Source organism: Saccoglossus kowalevskii, chromosome 3, assembly GCF_978046115.1.
Source record: "Saccoglossus kowalevskii chromosome 3, keSacKowa6.1, whole genome shotgun sequence".
Classification (NCBI taxonomy): domain Eukaryota; kingdom Metazoa; phylum Hemichordata; class Enteropneusta; family Harrimaniidae; genus Saccoglossus; species Saccoglossus kowalevskii.
In genome coordinates, this window is record NC_140643.1 from 41,905,951 (window position 1) to 41,931,288 (window position 25,338).

A 25,338-nucleotide genomic window follows, 5' to 3' on the forward strand; every position below is an offset into this window, starting at 1 on the left:
GAGCGTGTATGCTGGTTTCATAAATTGCCACGTAATTGTTATTTTTGTTATCAACTAAACGGCACATGGTACACAGAGAGTCTTTCCCCGGGTGTTGCCAGCGTGTATTAGTCAAAACATTGACAATCAATTCTCGATAATCAATACACTGATCAAACTAACACGACCCGTACCAGACAATATTTTTTAGAAGTGGTGAATTGTTACTTGCGCAGAATGATTTAAAGAAAGAAGTGATAACATATAATATATTACGTATTTCTGATGACAAAATAGCTGCAATAAATAAATGAAGTCAAGATATAGATTATACATTATCAATTACAAGATGGCAACGCAAAATTACAATTTTAAATTATAGCTACATGCGTTTTACATAATTAATAAACATGTATTCATCTTGAAGAGGAATATTGATCTAGTTTAATAAGTGTTACTTAATAAGTATATGGTAATTTTGCGTAAAGCGGGAGATTATGCAAATTAACAACGGTATCCGGGCAACGATTTGAAATAGAATTACCACTCTTTGTCGGATTGTTTTTGAAATGTTCAAATACCCATCACCTTGTATTTTTCTTCAGCATGCCATTTTTTGATATCGTAATCAGAACAATGGGAATAAATTAAAGTAAAAACAAATATAAAAGTGAAATTGTACTAAACATCAGAATATCCAGTTTTTCTTACAATTTGAATACAAGGTCCCGATCTCAATTTTATCTATGTTAACACAAAATCGGATAAAAAGTGTTCAGGCTACTAACAAAAAATCAAGCTCGTTTGATGAATCACAGACATCAGCACATTTTTAATATGCATTCATATGCAGCTTTCTGGTGTCTTAAATGTGTCTACATCATCTATTAATTCATCGTGATTACAGAGTGCATCTCATTCATAATATTGTTTACTGAATTAAATTATATACAAGAGTTGATGCCAACATGGGTCATCGCATATATCAGTATTATATACATTATCAGAACCGAACCTCTGATAAATCGAGACATCTTAGAAGATATTAGAGCGAAGGACAAGTTACGTGCACGTATAAAAGCCACTCTCTAAACGATGATATTGATTGAATGTTTGGTATAACTAGAAACGACGTGCAAATAGTGGTCGAACATACTCTAGTGGGTTTTCTAATAGTTTACACGTACATAGAAATAATCCATAAAAATGATATCATGTAAAACAATTAGGGTGTCAGCCTAAAGCTAAAAAAATGAGATATTAATATAAATGGTAAGTCGAGTTTGAAACCATAAAACTGCGTTGATTCATATAAATTCTACATCACTATGGTGTTGATGCAGTTCTCAAACAGGTAAATTCTACATCACTATGGTGTTGATGCAGTTCTCAAACAGGTAAATTCTACATCACTATGGTGTTGATGCAGTTCTCAAACAGGTAAATTCTACATCACTATGGTGTTGATGCAGTTCTCAAACAGGTAAATTCTACATCACTATGGTGTTGATGCAGTTCTCAAACAGGTAAATTCTACATCACTATGGTGTTGATGCAGTTCTCAAACAGGTAAATTGATAAATTCTACATCACTATGGTGTTGATGCAGTTCTCAAACAGGTAAATTCTACATCACTATGGTGTTGATGCAGTTCTCAAACAGGTAAATTCTACATCACTATGGTGTTGATGCAGTTCTCAAACAGGTAAATTCTACATCACTATGGTGTTGATGCAGTTCTCAAACAGGTAAATTCTACATCACTATGGTGTTGATGCAGTTCTCAAACAGGTAAATTGATAAATTCTACATCACTATGGTGTTGATGCAGTTCTCAAACAGGTAAATTCTACATCACTATGGTGTTGATGCAGTTCTCAAACAGGTAAATTCTACATCACTATGGTGTTGATGCAGTTCTCAAACAGGTAAATTCTACATCACTATGGTGTTGATGCAGTTCTCAAACAGGTAAATTCTACATCACTATGGTGTTGATGCAGTTCTCAAACAGGTAAATTGATAAATTCTACATCACTATGGTGTTGATGCAGTTCTCAAACAGGTAAATTCTACATCACTATGGTGTTGATGCAGTTCTCAAACAGGTAAATTCTACATCACTATGGTGTTGATGCAGTTCTCAAACAGGTAAATTCTACATCACTATGGTGTTGATGCAGTTCTCAAACAGGTAAATTCTACATCACTATGGTGTTGATGCAGTTCTCAAACAGGTAAATTGATAAATTCTACATCACTATGGTGTTGATGCAGTTCTCAAACAGGTAAATTCTACATCACTATGGTGTTGATGCAGTTCTCAAACAGGTAAATTCTACATCACTATGGTGTTGATGCAGTTCTCAAACAGGTAAATTCTACATCACTATGGTGTTGATGCAGTTCTCAAACAGGTAAATTCTACATCACTATGGTGTTGATGCAGTTCTCAAACAGGTAAATTGATAAATTCTACATCACTATGGTGTTGATGCAGTTCTCAAACAGGTAAATTCTACATCACTATGGTGTTGATGCAGTTCTCAAACAGGTAAATTCTACATCACTATGGTGTTGATGCAGTTCTCAAACAGGTAAATTCTACATCACTATGGTGTTGATGCAGTTCTCAAACAGGTAAATTCTACATCACTATGGTGTTGATGCAGTTCTCAAACAGGTAAATTCTACATCACTATGGTGTTGATGCAGTTCTCAAACAGGTAAATTGTCACTCCCTCTAATGTATTTCAACAAATTATTACAAATGTAAAGGTGAATTAAAACTAATAACAAATAAATGTACTCTCCAGTAACTCAGTAAACTTACTCCTTCCAAGTGCATTGGTATGGATGCTATCCAACCAAAATTCTTGAAAGATAGTGCTTGTGCCATAAGGCATTTATAATAAACCAATCAATTTCAAGTGGCAACGTTCTTGATGAGATGAAATTAACAAGTGTGGAACTATTATACAAATAATAAGAAACGGTCCAATGATAGGCTATTCTCCATACTCTCATGTAACATGTGTTATATGAATTTCAGAAAATCACACTCCGGTGATACGCATTTAATTCATTTATCGCATTACATACTTAACGACTCACTTATGCTCAAAATTAAGGGATACAGTCCTATTTGGTGGTTTACCTTCATGTGAGATTGAATGAAATCGTGAATGTGGATGATTGTGACTCACACCAATTAACATGCGGAGTCCTCGCAGTAATAATTATAAGGCCCTCTATTGTTTCATTGCGGTACTAATGACAGTGCAATTAGTGTCTTTGATAGTGAACACTATTTAATGTTTAATTGGAGTAATATAACCAGTGATTTTATGATATGCTGCAATGTGGGTGAACACTGAAGCTATGTTGTTCGATATGGAAAATAAACATCAAAATGTTTAAGTTAAGTGCATCGAGGACAGATTAAACAAGTTAATTTAATTAACATCAGATTATAGTATATCTGGTATAACCCATTCTATTATTAGGGAAGTTGATCACAGGTTGTGACACATATATAGATGTATTAGTTCAAGCATATACTGAGTTTATACACACCATGCACAATACAATAATGAGATTAATACTAAAGATGCAATATGAACGAGAACATGTTGTTTGGTACTATTTAGAGATACTATGATTTATCGTGACTTGCAAACGGCCCGAGACTAATGACGATCAAGTGAATTTTTAATATTTTCTGGAATCAAAAACTTTGGTTTTTGACGCAATTGTAATTGATGTAATGGCGATGGGTAATCATAATTTAGATTTTAGCTGTGATTCTCGGAGTTATTCTCGTGGTGGCGACATTTAGTTTTCAACAATAGGATTTGAAATATGCATAATTTGGTTTTGACTTTTCATCTGAGGAACACAGGTATGTGTCTTGCAAATGCAACATGTTTAGAGCATGATAAATCGTAGTACAATTTGATCTACGCTGTGGAATATCGAACAACAATATTAAAAATGCATGTTTTCATTCATATTCCATTTAAGGACATTCTATTCATCATGAATATCATTATTAAATATATACGTTATATGTAAATATTCAGATTCGGACATAAACACTGCTTTGTGCTCTGTGCCCGACAAAGCAGTTTTTATGTCCGAATCTGAATATAACCTGGGAAATAACCAGCAATTATTTATTGGTCATTTATTTGATCTGAATAAATTAAAAACTGCGCAATAAATACATTTTTTTAATAACATAACATGGCTTAATGAAACAATGACTCCTGTTGTACAGTGCAACACTCTTTCGAGGCCGTGAAAACGCCACCTATAGAAGTACACAATATATACATTTGTCGATCAGTGCCCACGAACACAACATCGCAACACTCAGTTTCATCCAAAACAGATAGCGCCCTCTAGTTCATATCGCCCGGTCGTCAACTCGTGTTCAATGATTGCGCTAAAATCGCACTTGACACAGTACAGCAGTTCGTCAGGCTGATTGCGGCGCATGAACATATTCGACATATATTGCCATAGATAATGAATATCATTGCTTACTGTACTGCTAACAAAACAGCCATTTCCCGAACGTCCTGCCAGTCTCAACCTATACAGTAAGTGCGTGTTATCGTAGTCGCTCATTTCTATTATTGTTTTTATTTTTGTTTACATATATTTAGCACCCCGGGCCACGATCTTCAACTGGGATCAATTGGCTAACGTAACAGATTTCAACCGGAAATAATAAAATGGCAATGATTAAATTAGCCAGCACTTGTCCGGTCCGGAACAGAGCCCTGCTTACAAACAGTACAGCACACAGATGGATACTGTGAACTCAGAGGTTAGGTTACGTGTGATCTATTCACTATCCACACATGTGTATGCATGACAACACGTGAGAATGCATCCTGTTTCCTTCGATGTACATTCATCATTCGTGACAGGTAAATCATACAAGATGATGTTAAACTTGTCAAGGGGACAATACAATATATATATTATATATAAAGCTATGTATACGTATATAAATATAAAGCTATTTGCACTACATTTTCCCGCAGCGAACACATTCCCCGAGAGAGATTAACTCTTCATTACTGTGCCATGTTTGTCCAATATTGCATCAAATACAATTATATTAAGTTCATGTTAAATATGAATGCAGCTAACTACTTAAAAAGTGGACATTTTTTAAAGCACTACAGAATCTTGGTATTTTGCTTGAAGTGTCATTTACGTGACAAAGAGTAAATAAAAAGAGGGAGCGTCCGAAATTGTTTCTATGGAAACAATGACACTAATGATTTTCCCTCAGCGTTAAACCCTACCGTGGCGGCCATTTTGAATAGAAATGTTGGTGACCTAATGCTTGGGAGAGGGTTCATTATCCAAACAGTTTTTTCCGAACGTTAAAATAACCAGTCACAAAAAAAACTTACCAAAAAGTCGGTTATCCGCTACCATTCTAAGAAGACGACGGAAAAATATGTATATTTTAGTCAAGACGTCGGTTATATATCCATGATGTAACACAGCAATGTGGATGGTTTTATGTGGTGCGAGTCATTGTTTTGTACAAGTAATTAAATTAAATTAAATTGGAGACATCGCAATACAGTTTTTCCACTGTGTTAGCCGTCGCTCATCCTTTATTACTGAAAGCTCTCTGATCTATTAATGCAAAATTCTGAGCAATGATGAAGACCTCAAGTATTTTTGAATTTCTGTGACGTATTTGTGATCTTGCCGTTACAAACAATTATTAACGTATTTCCCTACAACAAAGCGCATCAGTCGGTGCCCGCGTCGTGTCCAATGTGGATTAGATATGGCGGTATACAGCACGTGTAAAAAATCGCGACGATTGTGGCGTTTGCAAAAGAACTGGAGGATTATTGTCTTATTGCAGTCGTGAAAAAGTACACGTAGATATATTCTATGAAGTCAGAGGTTGAATTGCGTGTGATCCATTAAATCATCCACACGTGAGAATGTATCCTGTTTCTCTCGACGTGCATATATCATTCGCCACTGGTTCAATTGTGTTCGGAAGTTGCACTTGTTGCAGAACCGGTCGTTTGCGTCGGAAAAAAAGTAATGGCGCTGTTCACTACTGAAATCTGATTAAATATACACGTATGTGTCCCTGTTAATAAAACAACTTATGGGCAATGTTGTCAGAGCACATCGCGAACTAGTGCTATCAGTGAGCGACATTTTTTTATCAGACATCCGTTTGCTAGTTGGGAAAGATGTAAACAAGTGACGTCACAGAGTAACGGCCTGTATGTGCACAAGTTAAAATTGCACTGTCATCAGAATTACACATGCTCCAGCCACTTTTTTAGTAACCGTGCTCCAGCTTACCGTCTCCGCTACGGTGGCTCAAAATCACGGCCACGGCACATGTAAACCATCACGGTAAACTATTCTTTCACGACAAAACTAATTATAATAACGCAAAACTTTGTCATTTGACCACAGAACTCCAGCTTTTCAGGGCAATTATTTTACGACACAACTCTATATAATCTGCCATGACGTAACTCCATAATTGCTATGGCTAAACTCCAGAATTGTTGCAGAAAAACCCCGTTTATCGTGGCAAAACTCCAGAAATGTCACAACAAAACTCCGTTTGACATGGGAAAATTCCAGAATTGTCACAACAAAACTCCGTTTGTCATGGCAAAACTCCAGAATTGTCACAGCAAAACTCCATGTGTCGTGGCAAAACTCAAAAATTGTCACAGAAAAACACCGTTTGTCATGGCAAAACTCCGTGTGTCGTGGCAAAACTCTTCGTTTCTTCGTCACGGCGGAAGTTGGACATTTCCCATACAGCGTATATTAGACAGATGGATTTAAATCATCAATATTTAAATCCAAAATGAAGTCAGGAAAATGTATCGTAATTTCATGATCGGAAAAGTCGGAATATTATTATTCTTGGTAGAGTATTCTATTGAATATCCACGACGATTTTGGAGTATATATCACATGTATTTCTATATAATAAGTACAGAATTTAATTAAAAGTGGATTTAAATGAGATATATAGGATTAAACACTTTCCACATCATGGTCATCCGGTTACAATATGACCAGCCTGAGTGCATCCACCGAGCGAGTCTGAGGTGCACGTAGAGACCCTACCGGTTCTACGCGGGCCCGGCATTAAAAACCATTTTAGGAGCGAGGACAAACAAACTATGCAAATTATTTGTTTTTCTTCGCTTACACTTTTGCGCAAATATTTTTCCTATAATGAATTCGGTTGTATTTTTTTAATTTCCATTTTTTCTATATTTGATCGATATTTTTATTTTTTCCGTGATTTGTTTTAATTCTGTGGCCCGTCTTTGTAATTGTCAACCCCGTATTCATTGTATTTATATGAATTAATACGCTAAAAGGTGTATGCCTCAACCGATAAGAGAAGTCAATGTGAAAACCCTGACTCCAAATCCCAGGCTAGGTGGGCGAGTATATATGATACCAGGACAACGACGTGTATGATCAATCGAGAAACATTGGGGTATGGGGTATTTCTGAAGTTGATAAGTTTCAACAATTGATGTTTTCGATCTTTTTTTCTCTTTGGGCTATTTGAAGACGATATATGTAGATATTCAAAGACGGCAACTTATACCCCTAAACACTTAACATGCATGGCCAAACTATTTTCCGCGATTCACGAGCTTTTCCCTTTTTTCAAGGTTATGTACTCTACTTATAGCCATGATATATAGAAGAAAATATTTGGTAATCGTAGTCCTAAATAACTATTAAAAATAGCTAGACGTTTTGAGCAATGGCTCTTTATATACTACTTATAGCCATGTGGGCCTCAGGCTTAGTCACTGAAAACTTGCGTGTGTACACCTTGGGACAAACTTGAAGTTGGCCTAGCCCTTCAGAAGAAAATACGGTTGAGAACATTAACATGATGCTATTCATACTTTGGTGTATGTGCGTGCGTGTGTGTTGGGTGGGGTGGGGGGTGGTGATTAGTAGTATTTCAAAGTTGGCCGGCTTTCATTGATTGATGGTTAAAGTAATGAGTTATATTATTTTATACGATGTTATATAGCGACCCCTTGTATTCACAGTGCATATTTATTTGACAACAATCGCGAAGTACTATAACTATTTATGCCAGACGTGTTTATGTCTGGGACTCTTCTTCATCAACAACTTTAAAGGGCGGTAGTCGTCGCGCCACACATGCGCGAAATATATGGGTTTCATAAACAAAGATGGCGACTTTGACTGTTGCGCAGATTAACGAGTACAAGGTATGACGTTATCAAGCTTTAATTAGATATTTTTTAAACGTGATTAAAAGGTATCGAAAGAGTCACGGGATGTAATAAGTACTAGTCGCGCCCAGGTCAAACCTCATACTTTCCATTTATTTGTGATTTCCATTAGAAAAGCGCATTGGATTATAGGAAAATCAGTGTTTATCAACACAAATATCGCACATGCACAGCTCGACGACCACCGCCCTTTAACTATTGAACTTTTTGACATTATACTAGTACTTTACGCCAGTTTCTATTTCTGCTAAATACTTTGATCTTCTCGTGATGTGAAAACCTTCTAATCCCGATACATCAGAAACCATACGCCGACATATTACTGATCTATCGCCCATCTATACCCACTGAGAAACGGACAAGATGAATTTATAGCGGGCAGAGAATTGAGCCTTTATTTAACCAGCCGGTAGCTCACATGGTCCATGCAAGATTTGTGTGTTTTTATCCAAAAATAATTGTGATCTAACAAAATGGTTCAAATGTTGCACGTACGCATACGTCTGTGTGACACATTATTTTATTATTTTCGGTTTTTGAGGTAATAACTCAAAGGACGGTGGTCGTCGCGCCGCGTCCTGTTCGATATGGAACTCATAGCGACGTATACAACGCGTGTAAAATACATTGTTTGTTTACAATTTGAGCACGCGCTGCGCGACGACCGCCGCCCTTTAAAGATTTGCCGTGAATAGATGCACATTTACCTTGAAACATTAGTTTTGCCGTGAAAGTGTGGAGTATTGCAGCGAAATGAAAGAGTTTGGTCTGTGGAATGCGACTTACCCGATTCCGATTTGGCAGGCTTAGTATGAACTGGGCCTGAGTGGCGTATGTTAGTAGCGCCACCATAGTTGGTATAGAGAAATTTATCGTCAAAAATACAAGGAATATACAAATTACATTTCGGGGAATCTCCGTCATAGATGTATGCACAACTTTTTGCTGGACGTTTTTTTAGACGATCTTGTATGAAATTACAGTGCTTGTTAATTTGTCATGTTTGATACGAACCAATACAATATATATTAGCGTGTTCATGCTACTGCAACGTTTGTGCCAGGAATGAAGGTACATGTGCGTATCCCGACGCGGCGTCAACAAATGGATTTCATACAGCGAATCGAAAATCTGCCCGGAACTCGGCCAGCGGCTTTGACCGCCCCCATTGAATCGTATCACACTCTCATCAACAATGGCTCGTTACTGTATACTTGGGATCAGTGACGTCACAGGAAGATTCATTCAAATTTGATCCGTATTAGATGAAAATAAACAAACAAATTTGAGATCAAATAGATATATCAAACACAAAGATGGCGCTCAATGTAATGTATTGCACTCAAACTGACACCTGAACGCAAGATAGCTGCCATAAGAACAACTTACTTTCTTTATTACGCATGCGCACAGTAGCATGACAATAACAACTCTGATTTACTACACTCTCCCTTCCTAAATAGGTTCACTCAGAAAATATAACAAAAACCACAGACAAAATATTTTTCCTTTTCTTAACACCAACAGTTAAATGTTTCTTATAAATCCAACAAAACTTTTGGTTTTCTCATTCTCAATGGGTAACGTCGTTCATCAGTTGTGCAACTATCACTCTCTTTTACGACATACCCTGAAGTTTGAACAGGAGGAGATTTTGACATATCTGAGATCTCACTAGATTTAGCAGCCAAGTCTGTGATAATAGGGATGTCAAAGCTATTGAGATTGTAGACTTGTAGTGCTCATCGGAGGAATCAGGAACAGGGTTTGAATGGTTAGGTTGAGTGACACCAAATTCAGCAGTATTTGCGTCTGGGGCACATGCCCGAATATGTTCCATGTGAATTTTGTGATACAATTGATATCTACCTTATAGATTAAGGTACCAGTACGCTGAACAATAGTACCAGGAACCCATTTCCTGTCACCATTTCTCCGAAATTTCTTTACATACACCTTTTCCCCCACCTTAAATTGACGCATGTTTACTCCTGACTTATCATGATATTGAACCTGTTTATCCTGTTTTTTATTTACGATCTGTTCAAGATTAGGTTTTAAGAGGGTAAATCGGCTTCAAAATTCCCTTTTTAAGAATAAAGAGGTTGGAGTTTGACCAGTAACTGAATGAGGTGTAGACCGATATATTAGAAGAAATGCAGCTAATTGGTGAGATAAACTCAATGAACTTTTGCTGGGGTCTAAGACTTTCTTAGTCAAGTTATATTTCACAGTTTGGACACTTCTCTCTGCTGCTCCTTTGAATGCAAGATGGTAAACAGGCACCAAATGGTGTTGAATACCACTGTCTCCTATAAAGGTTTCAAATTCATCTGACACCCACTGAGGTCCATTATCTGAAACTTTTTTCTCTGGAAGTCCGTAATTTCTCTATAGTCTCGGCTAAAGTGATAGTTGTCATTGGCGTCATCAATCCACTCAGAATATGAATCATATACAATTAGTAGATATTTACCATTTTTCTCAGCAAAGTCTATATGAATGTGTTGCCAAGGGCGAATGGCCCACTGCCAAGGATGTAAGGGTGCTTTCGGTGGATTCACCGGATTTTACCATAAATTCTAGGTCCTCGTCTAGTCTAGGCCACCAGAGATAGCTTCTGGCAAAGGCTTTGGATCGGACAACTCCCAAATGTTCTTCGTGCAGTTCATATAAAAGTCTCTGCGTAAAACCGTAGGAATCACCACTTGCATTCCCCACAGGACAATTTTCTGATTAACCGACAGTTCATAACGACGATATTGTAGTATGGTTTGAACTTTTCATCCATTTTATCGGGCCATCCATGTATTATGAAATCGTGGACTCTGGCGAGAACTGGGAATTTTATAGGGGCCCTGGCCACATCCCTTGATCAAAGGTAAATCATCATGTCGCATACGACTTATTTACCACTCCCGTGTCACTGAGAATGTTCTAAAACCGTACTGTGTCTGGGTGGAATATTCTAGATTTTGTTTAGAAACTGGTTGAATAGGTAATAGAACACTGTAGGAGGCAATAGAAGGTAATGGAATATTCTAGAAATTTGTAGTAAGTTCCAGACTCATTATGTATGCTGATGTAATGGTCTATTTATAGACAGTGTGGATATATATAGGAGAGTTGTTCAGCACTGCGATCAGATCGGAGATCTCGTTGAATTGTATTGGAGTTTAAGTATCTAGTTATTGGAGTAGTGGAGTTTTACCGCGTTATTGTACTTGATGTTTGCAGAGTATAACAATACCAGTACCAGTTGAAACCTCATCTGTTGGCTCCGTGTTCGTATTTTATCATCGCCGCCAGGGAAGTCTTTTTGTTACTGTTGCCATTTGAACCATCACACCTGTACTATACCAATTACGGTAATATTACGTTGCGTGTGACACATCATTATCAATATAAAAAGACATTTTAGAATACATCTTCAGAATACTGTTTCATAGGTAAGGGTAGATACAGCATCTGCATTGCAGTGGTTCACGGTACTCAATATTATAATGGTAACCAGACAAAAGTACAGCCCGACGCTGCATTCGAGCGGCTGCAATTGGTGGAATGCCTGATTTTGGACCAATAATTGTCGTCAGTGGCTTATTATCGGTTACTGGGGTGAACGTTCGTCCATATAAGTATTTTCACACCAAATATAATATCCAAAGCTTCCCTTTTGATTTGAGCATAATTTCTTTCACTCACTGAAAATGTTCGGGAAGTGTACGCAATTGGCCTCTCGGATACATCTTCCATCACATGGGCAATGACTGACCCAACTCCATGGTGTGTTGCATCACAAGATAACTTAACTGGAAACTTTGAATCATAATGAACTAGTACATCGGAACTGAGTAAGACTTCCTTACAATTAGTCATGGCTGCTTCACAGCTCTCACTCCAGTTCCAGGCAACCCCTCTATGTAACAATTTGTTTAATGGATTCAACATGGATGATAAATTGCCAAGGAAACACGAATAGAACTGAATCATTCCCAACCAAGCTCTCAATTCACTTTGATTGATTGGGTTGGGTGCTTTCAGAATGGCTTCTACTTTGTCATTGAGTAGCTTAATACCTTCTCCTTCTAGTTATCTAGTTGATGTCCAAGGACAGTTAAACTCGGCACATGGTATTTGCAATTGGCTACATTCAAACTTACATTATGTTTCTCCAAGTGTCTGAGTACTTGATACAATATAATGTCATGTTCCTGGTCATCTGACCTGCGGAGATTAAAATATCATCTATGCGACAAATAACTCGAGGAATGCCACTTAAAATTTTATCCACAGTTTTCTGAAAAATGGCTGGTGCACTTGCAATTCCATAATTCAATCTTTTATAACTATATAAACTGCGGTGAGTATGGTTAAATATTCCTGGGACTCAGGATCTAGCTCTAATTGTGTAAAGGCTTGTTCTAAATCTAATTTAATGAGTATTCTCCTACCTGACATTTGTGAAAAACAATCTTCCAGTGAAGGAAGCGGGCACTGATCTACCTCTAGTACTATATTTACAGACACTTTATAATCGAACCGAACTTGGGCACATTTACAGTACAGTAATTCAGGTATTACTACTTGAATTAGTTGTATCCCTAGACACAAAGTTGATCTTAAATAGGTTAGACCAGTTCAGTCTGATTACTTTAAGCAAATTGTTACCTAATAAAGCTGGTCTATCTAGGTGTTTCTTATCCTCAACTACTAACAATAGAAATTGGAAACTCTGTCCATTATAACAAACATTCACCTTAACTTCCCCTCATACATTGTACCTTGATAGAATTACCCCATAGTACTTCAGGGTAACTGAAGTTTTACACAAGGGTAAATGTTTCAAGTGATCAATGTTAAACTGAATGGATACCACAGATACACTAGATCCAGTGTCAACTTCCATATCTAACATTACATGTTCAATTTCTAATTGTTCATGCATACTGTGAATTTCCTCCTTTCCCTTACAAACTGTATATACTGTATAAATTCCCAACTGTTCGTCATCAGAACTTGTTTCATCTCTGTCGGTGGTAGTACAGGTCACTTCATGGACATGTTTCTCTGAACGGCACATTTTCGTAGTATGACCAATTTTCGAACATCGGAAACACTGTGAATTCTTAAATCCACAAGAATGTGCATCGTGATTTGTGAATCCACATCTCCACTGGGATGACCTTTGACCTGTGTAGGTTGACTCTTTTTGAACCCGCCATTTCTTGGTTTTTCCCTATCACGATTTCTGTGTATTTCATTCCATTACCTGTACCAACTACCTTGTTTACATTTCTGCCCGGTTCCCAGTTGAAACTGTCTGGAATCTCTATCGGCACTTTCAGCGACAACACCAATCTCACATGCCTGTTTGAAAGTCAAGGCCTTCTTAGTTAGCAGCTCTTTCTGAACTGAGTTACTGCTAAGACTACAAACTTATCGATCTCGGAGTTCTGATTCGAGGAAATCACCAAATTGACATTTGCTACTCAACTGTTTCATGGCCACCACCACATAGACTCATCCCCCTTCTGTTCACGTTTATGAAACTTGAATCACTCGGCGATTACCATTGGTTCAGGTGGAAAATGCCCCTTTAACATTTCCGTAAGCTGTCCATTTCTCGCTGGGTTTCATCGGAGCTCAGACTAGTAATACAATGTATTACTAGTCTGAGATCGGAGCTACTAAATTTCTGAGTATACCATAACTCTTTGCTCCAAGACAACTGAGTAAGACCACCCGTTTCTTGTCTTCATCAGTCACCCCATTGGCTACATAAAACTGCTTTAGATTCTCGACGTAACATTCAAAACTTTCTATATTATCATCAAAGACGCCAATTTTACCGAGTAATGCCATCTCTGCACAGTCTCTGGTAGTTTCTGGTTCAGTGTCTTAATGTTACAATCCTCTGATTAATGTTACAAAACTCGTCGCCAACTGTAATGTACACATTACTGTTGACATTTGGAATTTCAGTCAACATCGGTAACTGGAAACATTGCTGTTGGCAATTGGAATATTCGTCAACATCGGTAACTGTAAACATTACTGTTGGCAATTGGAATATTCGTCAACATCGGTAACTGTAAACATTACTGTTGGCAATTGGAATATTCGTCAACATCGGTAACTGTAAACATTGCTGTTGGCACTTAGAATATCCGTCAACATCGGTAACTGGAAACATTGCTGTTGGCAATTGGAATATTTGTCAACATTGGTAACTGGAAACATTGCTGTTGGCAATTGGAATATCCGTCAACATCGGTAACTGTACACATTGCTGTTGGCACTTAGAATATCCGTCAACATCGGTAACTGGAAACATTGCTGTTGGCACTTAGAATATCCGTCAACATCGGTAACTGTACACATTGCTGTTGGCAATTGGAATATACGTCAACATCGGTAACTGTAAACATTACTGTTGGCAATTGGAATATTCGTCAACATCGGTAACTGTAAACATTGCTGTTGGCACTTAGAATATCCGTCAACATCGGTAACTGTAAACATTGCTGTTGGCAATTGGAATATTCGTCAACATTGGTAACTGGAAACATTGCTGTTGGCACTTAGAATATCCGTCAACATCGGTAACTGGAAACATTGCTGTTGGCAATTGGAATATTCGTCAACATTGGTAACTGGAAACATTGCTGTTGACAGTTGGGATATACGTCAACATCGGTAACTGTACACATTGCTGTTGACAGTTAGAATATTCGTCAACATCGATAACTGTACACATTGCTGTTGACAGTTGGAATATTCGTCAACATCGATAACTGTACACATTGCTGTTGACAGTTGGAATATACGTCAACATCGGTAACTGGAAACATTGCTGTTGACAGTTGGAATATACGTCAACATGGGTAACTGTACACATTGCTGTTGATAGTTGGAATATACGTCAACATCGGTAACTGTACACATTGCTGTTGACAGTTGGAATATTCGTCAACATCAGTAACAGTACACATTGCTGTTGACAGTTGGAATATACGTCAACATCGATAACTGTACACATTGCTGTTGACAGTTGGAATATTCTTCATCATCGGTAACTGTACACATTGCTGTTGATAGTTGGGATATCCGTCAACATCGGTAACTGTACACATTGCTGTTGATAGTTGGGATATCCGTCAACATCGGTAACTGTACACATTGCTGTTGACAGTTGGAATATACGTCAACATCGGTAACTGTACACATTGCTGTTGACAGTTAGAATATCCGTCATCATCGGTAAATGTACGCATTGCTGTTGACAGTTGGAATATCCGTCAACATGGGTAACTGTACACATTGCTGTTGACAGTTGGAATATTCGTCAACATCACTAACTGTACACATTGCTGTTGACAGTTGGAATATACGTCAACATCGATAACTGTACACATTGCTGTTGACAGTTGGAATATTCTTCATCATCGGTAACTGTACACATTGCTGTTGATAGTTGGGATATCCGTCAACATCGGTAACTGTACACATTGCTGTTGATAGTTGGGATATCCGTCAACATCGGTAACTGTACACATTGCTGTTGACAGTTGGAATATACGTCAACATTGGTAACTGTACACATTGCTGTTGACAGTTGGAATATTCGTCAACATCAGTAACTGTACACATTGCTGTTGACAGTTGGAATATACGTCAACATCGATAACTGTACACATTGCTGTTGACAGTTGGAATATACGTCAACATCGATAACTGTACACATTGCTGTTGACAGTTGGAATATACGTCAACATCGATAACTGTTCACATTGCTGTTGACAGTTGGAATATACGTCAACATCGATAACTGTTCACATTGCTGTTGATAGTTGGGATATCCGTCAACATCGGTAACTGTACACATTGCTGTTGACAGTTGGAATATACGTCAACATTGGTAACTGTACACATTGCTGTTGATAGTTGGGATATCCGTCAACATTGGTAACTGTACACATTGCTGTTGACAGTTGGAATATACGTCAACATCAGTAACTGTACACATTGCTGTTGACAGTTGAAATATACGTCAACATTGGTAACTGTACACATTGCTGTTGACAGTTGGAATATACGTCAACATCGATAACTGTACACATTGCTGTTGACAGTTGGAATATACGTCAACATCGATAACTGTTCACATTGCTGTTGACAGTTGGAATATACGTCAACATCGATAACTGTTCACATTGCTGTTGACAGTTGGAATATACGTCAACATTGGTAACTGTACACATTGCTGTTGACAGTTGGAATATCCGTCAACATCGATAACTGTTCACATTGCTGTTGACAGTTGGAATATACGTCAACATCGATAACTGTACACATTGCTGTTGACAGTTGGAATATACGTCAACATCGATAACTGTTCACATTGCTGTTGACAGTTGGAATATACGTCAACATCGATAACTGTTCACATTGCTGTTGACAGTTGGAATATACGTCAACATTGGTAACTGTACACATTGCTGTTGACAGTTGAAATATACGTCAACATGGGTAACTGTACACATTGCTATTGATAGTTGGGATATCCGTCAACATCGGTAACTGTACACATTTATGGAAAGCCATGACTGTCTTATCCTACTCATTTTCACTAGATGATAGGCATTTACCACAACATTATAGTCATTCACCGCAACATGATAGGCATTCACCACAACGTGATAGACATTCACTATAACATGGTAAGCATTTACCATTACGTGATAGGCATTCACGATAATATGATAGGCGCGCGCCATTATATGATAGGCATTCACCATTACATGATAGGCATTCGCCATTACATGATAGGCATTCATTCACCATTACATGATAGGCATTCGCCATTACATGATAGGCATTCACCATTGCATGATGGGCATTCACCATTACATGATAGGCGTTCGCCATTACATGATAGGCATTCGTCATTACATGATAGGCATTCGCCATTACATGATAGGCATTCGCCATTACATGATAGGCATTCACCACAACGTGATAGGCATTCGCCATTACATGATAGGCATTCACCATAACGTGATAGGCATTCGCCACAACGTGATAGACATTTACCACAACATGATAGGCATTCTCCACAACGTGATAGGCATTTACCACAACGTAATAGGCATTCACCATAACATGGTAGGCATTCACAATAACATGATAGCCATTCACCATAAAATGGTAGGCATTCACGATTACTCGATAGGCATTCACCATAGCATGCTAGCCATTCACCATTAAATGATAGGCATTCACCATAACATGGTAGGCATTCACCATCACATGATAGGCATTCAATATTACGTGATAGGCATTCACCATAACATGGTAGGCATTCATCATAGTATGATAGGCATTCATCATTACATGATAGACAAATGTATCATAGTGGTTAGCTAATTTAAATATTTCCCATGATTCCACTTCCTGTATATGTTTAGCTGACCATACTGGAATATTACTGTTTTCATCATGGCATCCATGGCAAGTGTTCTAACCAGGGTAAAGTTGGAATATTTGGTTGATATCCTTACGGCAGCGACTTGATACAACTACATTGATGCTGGAGGTCACCATATTTGTTCTCGCGTTCAATAATACGGTGATAAATCAGGATTCACAAGTACAACGAATTTACACAACATTTTACCATGAAATCGAACCTACCAATCATTTTCATATCTTCAACACTGCCATGGTTTTGGCGAGGATGAATCTCACATTCATTATTTTCTTGACTGGGCTCACACAGGTTTCAATATTCCGTGGCTTGAATGTAATTGTACACCACTCGTGAATGTAAACTAGCTTGCACAGTAATTCGTTTCACGGTCATTGAGGTTATATATTTATTCAATTACTTATTTATTTATTTATTTACTTATATGATAATAAAAAATCATACATATAATTTCTTAGACCTTTTCATAATACAAACTGATACATTTCATCTCCCGGGCGTTTGCTTCGTTTTTGTACAACACACTGGAAATAACAAAATGGCTGACACCATCATAAATTGCTGGTCATAAAAAATAGAATACGCATGCGCAACATTATGCAAATTAGTCCACTCACCGATTCCTATTAGTTGTATTCATGCAATTGGGCAGAAAAAATAAAACAAAAATAATAAAAAAATACATAAAAAATGCTAAATTTTAATTAAAATGTAAAATAAAACAATGAATTGCAGCAGCCAATCATTAGTAACATTCTTACCAAGTTATATAAAAATCGTTTTAATGCTTCTTGAGGTTTAACTGAAATAGCTTAAAATTCACACATTATTATGCAGATGAGCTCATTATTATGCATGGATGTCAACCAAAAACTAATCAAATCTGTGCATTGCCCCAAACAAGCTATATACCAAGTTTCATTGAAATCTGAACATTGGTTCTTGAGATATTGATGGAACAGACACACAGACAGACACACTAACTGCAAAAACTCCCTTTTTGTGCTTCGCACACGGGAGTCAAAAACGGGGCGGGCTGACAATTCTAATTCGTAATTCAATAAGGAGTGGTACACAAATAATTGATACTGAGCACGAGGATATGATTTGGTGTAAATTACAAAAACGTTTTTTCAATACGCCCACAGATATATACATATGTTTTGTATACAATCCACCAGCAAATTCCAATACCAACTCAGACACATTTTTTGAACAGTTAGAAAAAATAATTAGTGAGATGGATTCAAAGGATTCTATTTTAATAATGGGAGATATAAATGCAAGAACTGGTTTACTCCATGATTTCATCCAAAGTGACTGTTCAAGACATGTACCACTACCTCAAAATTATATGATCGATACTAATTTGAACCGCTGTAACATGGATAAAAACAAAAACAGCTATGGGCAACTATTATGTGATCTTTGTAAATATTGTAACTTGAGAATTCTAAATGGTCGCATAGCCGGTGATATTTGTGGAAAATACACATGTTATCACTGGAATAGTAACAGCGTGGTAGACTATGGCTGAGCAACAACTGATCTTCTCAACAAATTTGAATATTTCAAAGTCCACAATTTTACAAGTTACATGTATTAAGATCATTGCCAAATTTCAACATTATTTAATGTGCACACTACACAACACGTACATGAACACACTAAATTAGAGCCAATGCCTAGGAAGTGGAAATGGGATAAATTATCAGTTTTTAAATACCATGATAGATTAGCATCAAAAGAAATACAGAATACAATTAAAGAGTTTAATAACACAATTTTAAGTCATAGTGATGTAAATATAGCATCCCAGAAATTTAATCAGCTACTAGAAAGTTCAGCTTCAGGTATTTATAATAAAAACAATCCCAATGAAAATATTCACAAAAACAAACAAAAAAAGAATCCCCGATGGTTTGATAAACATTGCAACCAGAGTAAACGTGATCTAATGGCTTGTGCAAAGTTGATAAATAAATTTCCATTTGATATGAAACTAAGACAAACTTTTTATTCTAAAACGAAAAGATTTAAGAAACTTATAAAACAAAAGAAAAACAAAATCCAAGAAAATTATCTTATTAAACTCAGAACTCTTCAACAAGGAAATTCAAAAGAATTTTGGAAAATTATTAAACATATGAAAAAAACAGATCAAAATAGTGATAATCCAATTTCAGCAACTAAATGGATGGAATATTATGCAACACTAAACAATAAAAAATATGATAATAGTTTCCAGGAAAATATAATGAAAGAATTATCAGAGCACGAAGAGAAAATGATAGTAAATGATCACTTAGATATAGTTATTAGTGAAAAAGAAGTTAGTGGAGCACTGAAAATGCTAAAATAAAAAAAAAAGCACCAGGCTTGGATGGTTTCTGTTTTCCCAGATATTTGGAATTTAAGTTGTATTACTCATCTTTATAAAAAGGAGACAAATTAGACCTTCAAAATTACAGGGGAATATCAGTTTCAAGTTTTATTGGTAAAGTCTTCTGTTCCATTGTAAATAAACGCATAAACTGTTTCAGTGAAGAAAATAAAATACTCAAAAACAACCAGGCCGGCTTCAGAAAAAAACACAGAACAACTGATCAAATTTTTGTATTAACAACTCTAATTAAATTAAATTAAAAATAAACGAAAACTCTGTTTGTTTTGTAGATTTTGCCAAAGCATTCGACACGGTATGGAGAGTAGGGCTATTCTATAAACTATTAAAAAATAACATTAATGGCAAGATTTACAAAATAATAAAAAACTTGTATTCAAAAACAAAAGCTTGCATTAATATAAATAATTATATAACCAAAGAATTCACTATTAATAGAGGAGTAAAACTGGGGTTAGCCCAACTCTTTTCAACATTTTTATTAACGATTTAAAGGATAGTTTGGATAATGCTAATACTGAACCACCACTCCTGAATAATAACACTGTTAACTCTATTTTATATGCAGATGATTTAGCCCTTATTTCCACTACCTAGGCTGGTCTACAGACATCATTAAATACACTAAATGAATATTGCAATAAGTGGAAATTGAGTGTGAACCTTTCAAAAACTCAAGTTGTTATCTTCGGTTCATCAACATTGAGAAAAAAATACCAATTCAATTCAATAACAAACAGTTATACATATCTAGGAATCACAATAAAATCAAATGGAAGTTTTGCTGATGCCATGTCAAATTTAGCAGGTAAAGCTGGAAAATCAATTTGCATCATGAACAAAGTACTTTTAGGAAATCTAGACATAAAACTAAAAATTAAACTATTTAACATTTAAATAAAACCAATTTTGCTTTATGGATCAGAATTATGGGCCCTAGACTTGCAGGACATTCAGGACAATGCTAAATGGGACAAAACATCAATTGAAAAAATCAATATTAAATTCTGCAAAAAAATCTTACAAGTAAATACAAAATCCTGTAACTTAGCATCAACAGCAGAGGTGGGTCATTATCCACTACTACTCAGTGCAAAAGTTCAAGCTATTAATTACTGGTTGCATATAAAGGAACTCCCAGATGATAATCTAACAAAACAGGCACACCTAGAACAAACACAACACAATACTATTCAATACAAATGACTAAATGCAATACATACAATATTGAAAGACAATTCACTAAACTTCATAAAAGAAAAAACATTCACTATCAAACAAAAATTAATCAAATTTTAAAAACTTCCCTTGAAAATAAATATACCAGTTTCTGGAAAGAAATGATTTCTAAAGAAAATAGCAAACTGAGAACATATGCTAAATTTAAAACAGAATACATCTTTGAGCCATATTTGAATGAACTTGACACTCATAAAAGGAAAATGTTGACAAAATTTAAAATTAGTAGCCATAACTTGGCAATAGAGGAAGGCAGATATTCATTTCCTAAGAAACCTATAAATAAAAGAATATGCAATAACTGTGACACAAATTCAATTGAACATGAAGAACATTTTCTATTGAATTGCCCAAAATATAACACATACAGGGAAAATGTCATCCAAAAAATTATGACACTACTTTCATCCAACAATAAAAATATACAGTTCACATATATACTCTCAAACAAAGATCCTGACATAATTATAGAACTTGCCAATTATATTTACACAACAAAAAGATTTATTTAACATTTAAATACTAGTTAAGTCCTTTTGTATTGTTTTTTGTACAATTCTTACATATATCATGTTATTATTTTAAAATTCTTTTTTGCTGTACAGTAGAACGTCGATTATCCGAACTGTTAGGGGGACATGCTTTTTGTTCGGTTATGCAAACAGTTCGGATATGTGATCTTGTGTGGGCGCGCTCAAGTTTACAGGCTCACTACACACAAATTCTAACGCACATGACTGTAATGAAATCAAACAATAATACATGTAGAGTACGTCATTAAAAACATTTTTATTTAATCAGTAATACATTGTAATAAAAATGTTGCATGCTGGAATGTTAAAAAGTGTTTCAAAATGTCCGTAAAATGTAGCGATAATAAAGTTCTTGGGAAAACCAAGTCCCGGAACCAAGTGAAGACGGATTTCTCTGAATGATCGTCATAGGCTGTTTTCGTTATCTTTCGTTTCAATCCTGCACTTGAATCCATTTTACTGAAAAAATCCAGCAGCTTTTGTTTTGCCTTGATATCGGATATCATCGATTTACCAACACCATACTCGGTAGATAGATTGCTTGCGGTTTCGCCACGTTCTAGTCGATTTATAATTGACAACTTTGCGTCCAAATCAAGCACACCGCGTTTGCATTTCACTGGGGGTAGCCACGCCAACGCTAGATAAAAGACGCTGATAAAGTAAACAGGTGAAAGGTCGCTTCGTATTCGCTGTGTATAGATCGGCTAGCGGCTCGATGTTACCAGATTGCTCGGGGATTTTCGAATGGTAAACTGCTATAAGATGTCCCGATTTTATTGGATTCAGCAAAGTTTTTAACACCTAGAACGATTGACATAATAAATTGTTGTAAAAATCCAGGTTGGCTACTGTGATCATCGGACGTAAACACTTCGACGCTGTGAACCATCAAACGGCCCGCCGACTGTGGTCATTGGTTGCCGTTGTCTGCTGATAAACCATCAAAGAGGCACACCAAGGGGTTGTCGTTTTGCCTCTCTTTTTCACTGCACTATTAAACTGGCGTCGCTTCTGTGGCAAGACATCCCAGAAGTTATTTTCTTTCTTTTTTTATTCCGAAGAGGATGTCACTTCTCATACTGGACATTAAAATTAAAAATCGGAAAAAACATGGGATCGGCTCATGGCCGCGTTTCTTTGACGGCAGTGGAACACCGTACAATTTTCCCGGGAAACGTATCCGAACTGCGGTGACTTACAATTTGGTAAAGTTAAGGATCTGACTGTAAACAGTGGAGAAGACATTTGATGAAGTTTGTGTTTTTAGGACATTTTTTATTTACAGTGGAACACTGCACTGGTGTGGCGTAATAGGCTTGTCTGAATTTAGGAAATTCAGGACACACAGTAGGTTCGGATAACCGAACATTTCGGATAATCGACGTTCGGATAATCGACGTTCTACTGTACTTATCTTATGTAAATCTTTTTACACGGAGGCAATAAAGTTATTATTATTATTGTTGTTGTTGTTGTTGTTATTATTATTATTATAAAACTGCGAACAAACGTACAGCTTTCGTGATCTATTCGATTGACGTTTCTTTTGTATAACATTAATTGGCTCACGTTATAACCATATAACTCACCATTTATAACCTTGGCCATGTATGCCTTACCATTGTTTTGTGTAACATTTCTCCCAACTACTAGTATATACGTTAACAAAACGTTTTTTCTTCTCGGTTTATCGTATCACTTGCGCCATTGCACTACATAAACATTACCTTGCACAACATAACCGCGATAAAATTATTTGTACATGTATTTACGTTTTTACTGAAGTCTGACGTTAATAAATAGTTCGGTTGTCACATGCAACATGGGCGAACCGACTTGTGGCGTAAAACGCTAAGTCATATGTGAAAGAATAGACCATTTTCCGTTAACTGCGAGAATCACGTAAAAACAGGACAAACAAAGGTCATAGCGTCGTAGTCGCATCAAACATCGCGTGAATTCGACAAACGCGAAAGTATTTTGGGGGACATTTACATGCTTAAGGTAGAAGCCTACTCATAAATTTAAAAACCCAGAATTTATTCATTTTGCAATAAAATGTACTCCAAGGTAATATAAGGATATTGACCTGAAAAAAGTTGGTGGTCACCAGCTTTTTTTTCGAGAAATTGATGATTGTATTTTAGTGGAAAGTCGCCATTTTGACACTATTATTATAATGCTTTTACCACAGGTTCCTATGGCAGAGATATTATGCAATATCTCAAAATCTAGCCTGGTGAAAAAATCATATATTGTTAATGATGGAGTACTTTTTGTTATTCTGAATTATTTGAAAAATCTGGGTTTTAAAAAGTGTCAAAAAATGCAATTTTTCTTTAACATTGTGTTCTATGGAATTGTTCTAAAAATAGCAATTTTCAAAAAATATTACGACACATTTCTCAAAAAGCTTAACTGTAACACAAAAAATAATGCTATTTCATTGTACCGTAGGACATTAGCTTCATGATTGCACATCCGGTCGATGTGAGCTACGAAATGAAGAAATTCGAGTTTAAAATCAAATCGTTCGATTTTTGCGGCAGACGTTCGACGCGCGTCTTTCATTCATCTCGCGAGATCTCGCAATTGTACGGAAAATCACCTATTGACTCGTACTACTTTCAAAGACGCCTACCAAAACATTGCCATGCTGATGTTCCGTTTTCGAACCCAACACAAGCGTGGACGATGTTTGTAGATTCTGACTATTTTCAAAGTGAGAAGCTCGTTTTTCCCTTTCCATGACACAATTGGAGTGGCAGTAGGACGACTTAGCCGTCAATACTATAAAGTGCTTTCGTTTATTTCCATTTCTTCGCCTGGCGATCGACTGAACGGTTAGCTTGTTGAACCGAGTAACACCTAAGTAACCGTTATTGCGCGATGAAATTATTTTCTTTTGTAAATTTATAACTATTTCACCCTTTTCAGTGCGTTTACGAAAAGGCCATTATCAGCTATCGATATTAGATTTCAAAACTTGTTTACCAGCCCTAAAGCCATATAATAATAAAAAAACGTCAAGAACACGCGTAGTACATCTTGAATATTCAAGGTGAATGTTCCGGCGAAGCACTCCACTATCGCGGAAGAATGTCCGAACGGAACAACGCCGTGCAGGCGGACGATGGCGTAGTAAGTCTTGTGGTGTCTCGCCACAACATGGCTGTGTGTGGTGGCAGGGATACTTTCGGTGTACTAGAGGATGTCAATGTTTACAACAATCTCCAAGTATTTCCGCAAATCGTTCATAATCACACCATCAAGTATGTCACGTGACACATCCCCAAGCACCAGTAAATCTGCTAAAGTACTGTTAAGAATTAAAATAATTAAATATTACAGAAATATTCATACCGACTTATTATCTT

General features: G+C 36.6%; 1 protein-coding gene across 1 annotated transcript in view; it reads left to right on the plus strand.

The window, feature by feature from the left end:
- Positions 1-4,551: 4,551 nt before the first annotated feature.
- The window catches only part of LOC102803355 (uncharacterized), a 44,883-nt gene continuing 24,096 nt past the window's right edge, over positions 4,552-25,338 (plus strand). Inside the window, exon 1 of the mRNA XM_078007389.2 lies at positions 4,552-4,584. The gene's annotated coding sequence lies outside the window, so the exon portion shown is untranslated. The remainder of the gene's footprint in view (positions 4,585-25,338) is intronic.